This window comes from Chiloscyllium plagiosum, chromosome 7, assembly GCF_004010195.1.
Source record: "Chiloscyllium plagiosum isolate BGI_BamShark_2017 chromosome 7, ASM401019v2, whole genome shotgun sequence".
NCBI lineage: Eukaryota > Metazoa > Chordata > Chondrichthyes > Orectolobiformes > Hemiscylliidae > Chiloscyllium > Chiloscyllium plagiosum.
This window is the reverse complement of record NC_057716.1, coordinates 39,853,554-39,864,081: the sequence shown is the minus strand read 5'-3', so window position 1 is coordinate 39,864,081 and position 10,528 is coordinate 39,853,554. Positions and strand designations below refer to the sequence as shown.

Sequence of the window (10,528 nt, the reverse complement as noted above, 5' to 3'; positions counted from 1 at the left end):
CTCTTTCCCTCGCTCTCATTCAGACTGCTCCCCTTCATATCCCACCATTCAAGCTCTCCCCTGCTAACCCCCAAAAGGTCTTATTTGTTGAATGCCAGTTATCTTCCTCACCAGTGCATCAAGCACATTTAAAGTGATAATGTCCAAAACAGAGTATAGTTTGAAGTCTCCGAAATGCTGGGTTGTGGCACCTCATTGTCACTGAACACATTCCCCTTCCAGCTGAAATGCTTGCCTCATCCTTACTGTGACAGATATTAGCAGCTCACTATCACACTGGAATCCAAGTCTGGATCCTATGCCGAAGTATGAGTCAGTCATGAAATTACCAAAAAAGAAAATCTAAAGTTGCTAAGATAAACATCAAATTAATGGAGTACTGCTCTTTTCAAGAAATTATGTTTAATGGCACAATGTGAATCTAAAGTGTATTGCTCTCAAACTTATTACATATTATCATTCACCCTAAGGAAATAATAAGAAATTTTATAGAAGTTTGTTGAAGATGAAAAACATAATAAAATAACTTTTTAAAACCTCAAAAGGGCATAAACAATTTTCATTCATGGAGCATGGGTTGGTTGGTTCCCAAAATGGATGGGCAGACCAGAGGGAGATGTTGAAAATTATTTTAATGTTTTTTTGGACTATCCTTTTACCATTCCAGTTTTTCCACATGACAGCATGGCCAAACATTTAAGTTCTGTCTTGCATAAGCTGTCCACTGTAATCAGGAAGAAATTTTCCACGTGGTAGTCCTCAGCAGGTGGGTTGAAAACTGTTCCAGAAGAAACCAGCATACAATTCCCGAGAGAAGCAGTGCACCACTTGGGGGTCACTAACGTAGACAGTGTTGACTGTAATTGAAAAGCAGGCTGACAATCTTGCAAGAGAAGCTTGTTGTGTCTGCGATTGGTAACTGTGAAGCAAGGAAGTCAGTGCCAGCTTCAAGTGAGTGGGTGCAAAATGTTCCTGTGTCTGCCTTTCACAAAATTGCTTCCCCAAATAAAATTTACTGATCATCTTTTCACCCACCGTGAGACTAATCTTCAATTATCTGTAGGGCTTTAAAGAGAAACCATTAAAAGGAAACTTAACTCCTCGAGTAGAAAGTGCACACTGCATGCATGTTCTGCATGTTTGCAGTAACCTCCATTTACAAGGTCTGGCAGCATCTATGGAAGACAGGACCCGAAATGTTATCTCCGCTTCTTCTCCACAGATGCTGCCAGACCTGCTGAGTTTTCCCAGCAATTTCTGATTTTGGTTCTGATTTCCAGCATCCGCAGCTCTTTGGTTTCTTCTGTTCACAAGGCTGTCAGAAAACACAACCCTTGTGTACAGTGGAACTTTAACAAAACAAACTGCCATTTAACTCTAGAACTAACTCCATCTCAAAACCCTCTCCGGATGCTGAATACACATCCTTATTTAATCACATCTTTTTCCTGTGGGAGCAGCACAGTAAGTGTGGTGGTTTAGAGTGAAAAAATATTGATGAGGTTGATTTTGAAGGAACTGAGTTTCTTGTAGAAGGACAGATTTTACTTGTCACTCATTAAAATTCAGGTTAGCTCAGCTGCAAGAGAAAACCTGTCCCAGCGCTTTCTGAAAAACCAGTCGCCAATTTCAATGAAGTACTTTTGTCTTAATTTTGCGTGGATGGAGTGAGTGGGGATACTCTGTTATGTTTTGGGACTTGTTCTTTGGAGAGTTCTTACTTCAGATCAGGAGAATAGAGGAATACCTGACCCCAGAATGGGAGCCAAGGCTGCAGTGCCTCTGGGATTCTTGGTCCATGGCATGACCATGAAATATAGGGGAAGATGGAGAGAGTGGAAGCACAATGGATAGACAGGAGACTGTAGACTAAGGCTGTTGTTATGACACGGGATAAACTCTCCTGCTTAATTTAAAACTAGCAACACAGAAAAGATTTATCCCATGCAGTAATCTGTGAAAATTCAACAGGCCAAGAACTAGTTCAAGTAAAAATTAACAACTTTATTTCTTAAAGCATAACATTTCTTAACCAATAACTATTTACAATTCCTTACTCTATCCAGTCTATTACCTTCCCTTCTATAATACTGGTCAGATAAAACTCCTGATTAATGATTTACAAAACAGAACTTCTTATCTCAAAAGCAGGCAGCTTTCGTCTTCTCTGAATTATTTTCTTCTTCTTAGGGATTTCTGCTTCACAGCTTACTGATTGACAAAGGTACCTTTTAGGAGAGGTATTTTTCAGGCAGTCTTTTTACCTGCAGTCTTTTTCAGGCAGTCTTTTAGAAGTTCTCCTCTCAACTGTTCAATTTTCCCCAGTATTATACCCCCAAGCATTGGATTGTGTCATTGGCTTTTAAGATTGTCAATATACTAAATTCAAACTGGATGGAATTTGATATTTTTCAGGGTATAATTTAAACTGATTGGTCTAATTCAAATCTGTTTTGTCATTTCGAGATAACCAGTGAATTGAGTTGTTCAACCAAATGTTATATTATATTTCTTTTCAGAACACTTGGTTCTGTCAGCTAGTTTTGTTGCTTTTAACTCTCTTGAAGGTACAGTACACACATTTGCATAACACAGTTCACAGAAATTTTTGTGTACAAATATTTTTTCAGTACATTTCTTGTACCTACACCTGACCCAAGAAAAGTCACTGAGGTGAACAAGGAATCATTGAAATATAACACTTCTTTCACCCTGACCAGGTACTTCATACTAAGGCTGTTAGTGGCCATAGAGGTTGCTGTCACCCAGAATGGATCTTTCTAGCTGGAGCAAGCAACACCTAAAATATTTCCCAGTATGTCATCTATCACATCTATGATCTGATGAAGGCTTTTGTCCAAAACGTCGATTCTCCTGCTCCTCGGATGCTGCCTGACCTGACCTAGTGCTATTGTCATTGAACTGGTCATCAGGAGACCCAGATAATTTTCGGGGGACCCAGATTTGAACCCTGCCAGATGATGCAATTTGAACTCTTTTCTTAAAAATGTGAAATTCAGAGTCTAATGATGACCATGAAGTATTATCGATGGTTAGAAAAACCCAGTTCATTAATGCCCTTTAGGGAAGGAAATCAACCTTATCGGGTCTGGCCTACATGTGACTCCAGATCAACCGCAATGTGGTTGACTCTTAACTGTCTTTGGGAAGTTAGAAAGTGAGCTAATCACTACGAAAATCCCAGGTTCTTACCTCCTCTTGTAACCACTATATTTATTTGTCCAGTTCAGTTTCTGGTCAACAACAAACCCCATAATGTTGATAGTGAGGGATATAGTGATGGTAGTGTCATTGAAGTTCATGCTGGTCCGCTGCATTCTCTAAACCCAAACTTTGAAGAGGGTCGAGGTGTTACCTCGAAGGATCTGGAGGACTCCCAGTAAAAGGTCAAGGAACAAGGCGAGTGAGGACAAGAAGAAACAAGAAGAGTGAGGGAAGGTACATCCCTGTAACTGGAAAGATTTCAGCATTCAGATAATCAGGCTCCAGTTTCAGTAAAATAACTTTCCTCTACCAACATGGAACCATCAGTTTCCACTGTTACAGCGAGTGGATATGTTCCAGCACAGCAACCATTAGTAGGTTTTGGATTTTCCCAAATTTTGGATTGGATACCTTTAGATTAGAGAGACTGACACATATGTTCTTGTGTGGCATAACATGATGTAAAGGAGTTGCAACACAGAGATCTGATTTACTTTCCATAAAGCAGCATTGCCAGATACCCATTTCTGCACAGCAGAATCTCACCACTGCTCCTGTGATCTAGTCATTGGAACTTAGTGAAAACAACAATAGGTAATTCCTAATTTATTTGGTAGAAATTAATGGAGCCAACTCCATTTTCAGGATGGTTATTTACAACATAACCCACTATTATTATATTGGAAATCGGTGGTGAGTATGCAACTCCAACACTCTGATTCCAAATGTGAATTCCATAAAAAGCAAATCTTTACCAAAAAAATCCTCATCTTGATCCTGTCAGTGAAGTAGGCAGTTTTGTGTCTGAGGGAGCAGGGAGGATTGAAATGAGGAATATCTTAAAACACTGCAATGAACACAGGTCTTGTGAGTACACAACTCTCCCTGATCCTGTCCTCTAGGATCAGAATGAGAATGGGCTCATTCATGGGCTCTCTCTGTTTTGGGGGCAGTGTCCAGAACCATCAGGAGAAAAATGGCCAGTTTGCAGGCATTTCTGATTTTCAGATAGCAGATTTTGGATAATATACTTGCAGTTCCATTAGCATGCATTCATTAATTTCCCAAAGAATTAAGAAGGAATATATTTAAAAGTTTTTTGGTTTTGTACCTTTTGCCTAAATAAGTTCAATTTAAAAACCTGATATATGAGTGTACTTAGCAGAATCAAACCATAATGATCCATTCAACAATTTTATGGACAGGCTAGCGTGATGAATTTTAAGCTTTCATAAAATATCTCAGAATATCAGTTACTGCTGGATGCAACTTGCATTTAATATTTAAAATTCCTCAGTTTATTGGACTAGTTGCATTGAAAATGTTACAGCAGAAAGGAAAGTTCAGGCCAACATGTATGCAAAACAATTGCTGATACTATTTCATTCAATAAAATGCAGTGTTAGAAGAAAATAAGCAACACAAGATTAATTTTAGAATTATAGGAAACAAAATAAACCCGTGGACTTGAGAAGAACTGACAGTCAACCTGTTCACTAATGTGGCAAAGCCAAAATAAAGCCAATAACATTTTGAATGACATCACCAAAATGAGTCAAATCAAGGGAATTTGTAGACAAACTGCTTATTATTCTGGTCAGACTATCTCCTATATGTTGGGAACATGTAAATGCTATAGCCACATGTCAATATTCTGCCTCTGTTCAAAATATTTCACTCACTGATATTGCTGCATATGGAATTCATTTCTATTAGTTGGAACTCAGTCCCTTATAAAAAGAAGTACATCTATGTTTCAATTTCTGAATAATAGCTCACTGGGGCATACATCAGGCTGTGGGAAATCCCTGGCTTGTCTGTATTACACAATGCAGTTACTTTAATAGACATCCTGTAGTCTTACTTTACTGGAGTACCACTAACCAGAGACTCAAGTTTCTCTATCCAGCTGTAGTCCTAAACCAAATAGTACCTGCAGGAAACTGGTGTTAAAGGAGATCACTTAAAACTCGATTCTATAATACTGGTGTACGGTTAAGACCACCTGTTTCATAAGTGCAAACACAGGGCCCAAGCTCTGCTTGTTATTTTGAAGGGTCAACCAGCATGTGAAAAGGACCAGCACTGAATATAAATGTATCAGAACTGAGTCATGTGTGGAGGTCACGTTCCAAAACGGAAATGAGAAAATCTTGCAGCATGAAAATGGCTTTTCTGTACTCCCAGGGGACTGGAGTTAAAATTTGAGAGATTGTTGTCTCCATTTACATCCTGCCAAAATGCAATCTGATATATTTCTTTTTATTGAAGTACTGTATTATCAAAAGAATGCTTTCATTTATGCTCTGCGCAATGCAAGCAGCAGAGTTACTGAAGAGAGCTGAAAAGTAAAGCTTCTTGCTATCCTTGGCAGGAAATGAATAAGTTATTGCCATACTAATGCATCAATTTATATGCTAAAATGCAGTGAACAGTGCTTTCTACCATGATTAAAATGCTAAGTCTGAGTGTCGAAAATGAATTCCATTATGTTCATTAATTTCCCTGTTCAGGTTAAGATGTTGTAATGACATGGGATATCTTTGCAAGAATTCTGTCAATTTCACAAGATAAAAAAATGCACAGAGGAGCTTGTGAAAGCAGAAAATATTTGTGAAAGGTAATGAACAGTAAATTCATGTCCATAAACCTGCTGTGTCGATGTACATGGCCCCACTGAGGACTTGCAGGATAAGACAGTAAAAGATTAATTTTCCTCCCATTGGTGGGTTGGGATAAGTGAAGTCCAGTTCAAGTTTCCTAAGTGCCTCAAAATATATAGGCTGGGATGTCTGGCATAAAACAGTTGTGACTTGGATAACTGCTGTTGGGATAGAGAGACAGTGAAAAAGAACTGAAAAGAGTGACAGTAGATGAGGGCAAGCTCAGCCACAGAAAGGAATCCCTAGTCATCAGATTCATTTGTTGATAGTTAGTAACAGATGCAATGAGCAAATGCGACATATACCGAGGGCACATGAACAGCCTAATAATAGGGTAGCTGAAAATTGAATGGATATAGGTTACTGAAGCTAATGGAGAGATCTAATATGCCACATAACAATGGTCAGATCAGAAAAATATATGTTTCCCATAGACAGTCTTGTTTCATATTATCCCTGTTGTGCTCTCAATGATATTACCTAAATGTAAAGAAAATTGGCCCATCTATTTGACACCGCTGGAAACAATAAGGTATAATAACAACTCAAACCACTGTGAGAACTCACATTATCTATCATAGCGGATTTTCTTAGGCTTTAAGGTAAGTTTCAAGAAGCTTACACCTGTCATTCCAATATTTTAACAATTATAACAGACAGGGTATCTACTTGAAACTCAGTGCTCCCTTGTTGCAATGTTTAACAGAGCACCTATCACAGGCAAAGAACTGCAAGTGGAGATAGATTCCCAGTCTTCAAAACTTCGAGTGCTCTTCATGAAGAAGCTTTGCAGCTTAATGGCATCAATGAGAGGTGGCAGAAGTTGAGGAAGTCACAAGTGAAATACTAAAACTAGCTTGGTAATGGCAGGGTCTCACCTTTAAACAAATTGTCATTGCAAATAAGTTTTTAGACATTGGAAGAAGCTTTTGTGTTGTGAAATAATAGTCACGACTTGGAGAGAAAGGTAATTCGTTCACTTCAACAGTTGCCTCATCAAGATCCTTACCAGTTTTATCATGGCTTGTATCAAACAACAGGCTTATCAACAATGGATACAAAGCAGGCTGAGTGATAGGAAACAGCATAACAATGAAGAGTTGTTTTGCAGGCTGGAGGAAGGTATACCTGGGGTCAGTAGTGTATTAGACCATTGCCTCTTTGATTTATATTTATCACCTATGTTCAGGTTTCCAGGGCACCACTTCAAAATTTACAGTGTATTAGGAAGTACTCTGAACTGTGAGGAGAGATAGAAGAGAACATGGACAAGCTGATGGAATACAGGAATACATAGCAGATGAAAGTTAATACACTAATAAGTTCTATATAACAGGAGATAATTCCAGAGGGCTGGTGGACAGCTAATTTTTCTACATACAAAAGTAAGATAGAACAAAACCTGAGAACTATAGATCTGACAGATGAACAGAAATAGGGTAGATACATTCACTCACAAGTGGAAACGTTCTGTAAAAGAAGGCCCCGAAATAAGGCAGTTGTTAATATATCCAAGGATTATTCTCAGAGAATCGCTAGAATCTGTGTCTTGCTATTCATGAAGTAACTGAGGTAAATATTGGCAAAAGTAAACTAGACACATACACAAAAGAAAGAAAATTAGAAAGATCTGACGAAAGACTGAGATAAGCCGTAAGGACTGATTCTGTGCTCTAATGTCTATGCATTCATCTGTAAATGAACCATTTAAAACAATATTCCATTCAGGATGACAAAGTAGAAACTCAACATTAACAGTGGTACAGAAGTAGGACTGTAAAGTCAGCAGTCAGGACTATAAAGACTATGAAGAGGAAATAAAATAAATTCAGTGGCACAGGAATTAGGCACAAAATCTATTGCATATAATTCCATAAAGCAGTGAAGTATGCAGAAATGATATTTACATTTATATAATGCCTTATCCCATCTTGTAAGCTTGCAAAAGGCTACAAATATAATATTTTGAAATATTATGTTTCTTTCATGCACTCTCTCAAATTGCTCTTTGGCTTGTAAGATGCGAATCATATAGAGTCATAGAATCCTACAGCATGGAGACAGGCCCTTCGGCCCAAACTGGTCATGCCGACCAAAATGCACATCCATGCTAACCCCGTTTCCCTGCACTTGGCCCATATTCTTCTAAACCTTTCCTATCCATGTATTTGTCCAAATGCCTTTTAAATGTTATCAATGTACCCGCCTCAACCACTTCTGCTGGCAGCTCATTCCATATGCTTACCACCCTCTGTGTAAAAAAGTTGCTCCTCAGGTTCCCTTTTACTCTTTCTCCCCTAACCTTAAACTGATGCTGCCTAGTCCTCGATTCCCCAACACTGGGAAAAAGACTCTAGTGCATTCATCCTATCCATGCTTCTTATGATACTATAAACGTCTATAAGATCCACTCCTTCGTCTCCTACGCTCTAAAGAAAAATGGTCCTAGCTTGTCCAAACCCTCCCTGTAACTCAGACCGTTAAATCCTGGCGACATTCTTGTAAATTTCTTCTGCACTCTTGCCCTTTATTAACATCCCTTCTATAGCAAGGTAACCAAGACTGAACACAATACTCCAAGTGTGGACTTACCAACGTCCTGTACAACTGCAACATAACTTCCCAACTTCTACACTCAGTGCCCTGACTGATAAAGGCCAGGGTGCCAAAAGCCATCTTCACTGCCCTGTCTACCTGTGATTCCACATTCAGAGAACCATGCACCTCAACTCCAAGGTCCTTTATTCCACTACACTCCTTAAGGCCCTACCATTCACCATGAAACGCCTACCTTGATTTGACTTTCCAAAATGCAAGACCCTTGTATTTATCTAAATTAAATTCCATTTGCCATTTCTTGGCCCATTTCCCCAGCTGATCAAGGTCCTGTTGCAAGTTCTGATAACCTTTCTCACTGTCCATGATGCCGCCTATTTTAGTGTCATCTGCAAACTGACTAAGCATAACTTATATATTCTCATCCAAATCAATGATATAGATAACAAACAACAATGGGCCCAGCACCGACCCCTTAGGCACACCACTAGCCACAGGCCTCCAGTCAACAACTCTCCTTCCAGTATTACCCTCTGCTTCCTACTATCATTTGAAATAAAAATTATTGTTCATCTTGAAATAGAGTAAGATCAGTTAATTTTTTAAACATGAAGTATTATTCCAAATCGCTAAATTCTATTTTGGCCCAAATTTACTAATCGTCATTAGAACTGCTGTGCACCTTGCTGATTGGTCAAAAACTTTACGTTTTTCTGGATACATTTACAAAAGTCTGAGTTTCAATGCAGCAGCCAGAAGAATTCTCCTGGCACAGATACCCAAACAGAGAACAGCGAAGAGGATTAGTACAGAATCTATGACCATTTTTTTACAGCACTAACTACCCATAGGCTAAGCGTGAATATCCAGCGTGAGTACTAGTGAATGGATAAATGAATGAATCAGTAGGATGGCTGGGTCAGGTAGTGGGTAGGACAGCAGCTGGCAGGTTATAAGATGGCAGGGGGTGTCCAAGAGTCCATGAGCTATGTGTGTGTCCCTGACGCAATGTGTCCTTGCTGTCACATTATAATTATAGTTGTCAGTACAGATCAAGGTGCATGACTGAAGTGCAGGACCATCCTTTAAGAGGACTGTACACCGGTCATATGGGGCTATAGATGCTCGCACATGTTGGAGGCCATTGGATGCGAATGTGGGGTGCATGTGAGCAGTGCCCATGGAGCATGCCTGCGGTACTGCTGTCCAGTGTTCAACAAGGAGATCTTTTGCAGCACATTTCAAGCTTAACCTGCCAGGGATCCTTTCTGATTTCAATGGGAAGTTTCCATCTAGTTAATTTGCATAGTAAGTTTCAGATGATCGCAAACCACGGTGAGTTGGGCTATTAAAGTATATAACAGTGAGCGTCAGTTGGGAACTCACCACAGCCAGCAAGAATACCGCCACATCACATGAGAAAAACTTGCAAGATACAGCATTGTCATGTTGATCTTGAGGTGGGGTTTACTGATCAACTTGTAAATTCTTCCAAGTAAAAACAATGACTGCAGATGCTGGAAACCCGATTCTGGATTAGTGGTGTTGGATACTTACCTGGCAGGGGAGATACCATGATCACCAAGGTGGTTCTCCCAGGACGAGCCCTTGGCTCGGAATATGTGTAGTTCCTGAGGACCAGAGGAAGAGATTCTGCTCGAGTGCTGTTGGTTCGACGCAGCAGACGTATGCTGCCGGGGGAGAAACCACGGAGATCGTGTTGCGAGTCGTCGGAGCTGCTGGAGACCATCGCTGGATCGTGATTGGATGTTGGTGGATCGTTTGGTTGTGCTGACCTACTCTTGGTGGATTTTTTTTTATTTCAAAAATATACTTTATTCATAAAATAATTTGATGGTCTGTACTGTTGGTCATGCCATACATATGGAAACATGTACATACGGAGATCAGAATTTATCATTTTTATACAGGTCTGTACATTTTTCAATCATATGCCCATATATTTAGCTGAGGTGTCAGCAGAGCCCAAATGACTGCGTGGGCCCCCTGTTCTTCTCAGACAGGCAGATGTTACACGGTGGTCTTTCCCCACCGCGCCTTGGCGGCAGCTGCCCCAAGCTTCA

The 10,528-nt window shown here is 39.7% G+C and overlaps 1 protein-coding gene and 1 pseudogene across 1 annotated transcript in view; one reads left to right on the top strand and one right to left on the bottom strand.

The window, feature by feature from the left end:
- pde1a (phosphodiesterase 1A, calmodulin-dependent) overlaps positions 1–10,528 on the bottom strand; it is a 520,230-nt gene that overhangs the window by 298,366 nt on the left and 211,336 nt on the right. The gene's annotated exons all lie outside the window — the stretch shown is intronic.
- Positions 9,994–10,143, top strand: LOC122552067 (annotated as a pseudogene).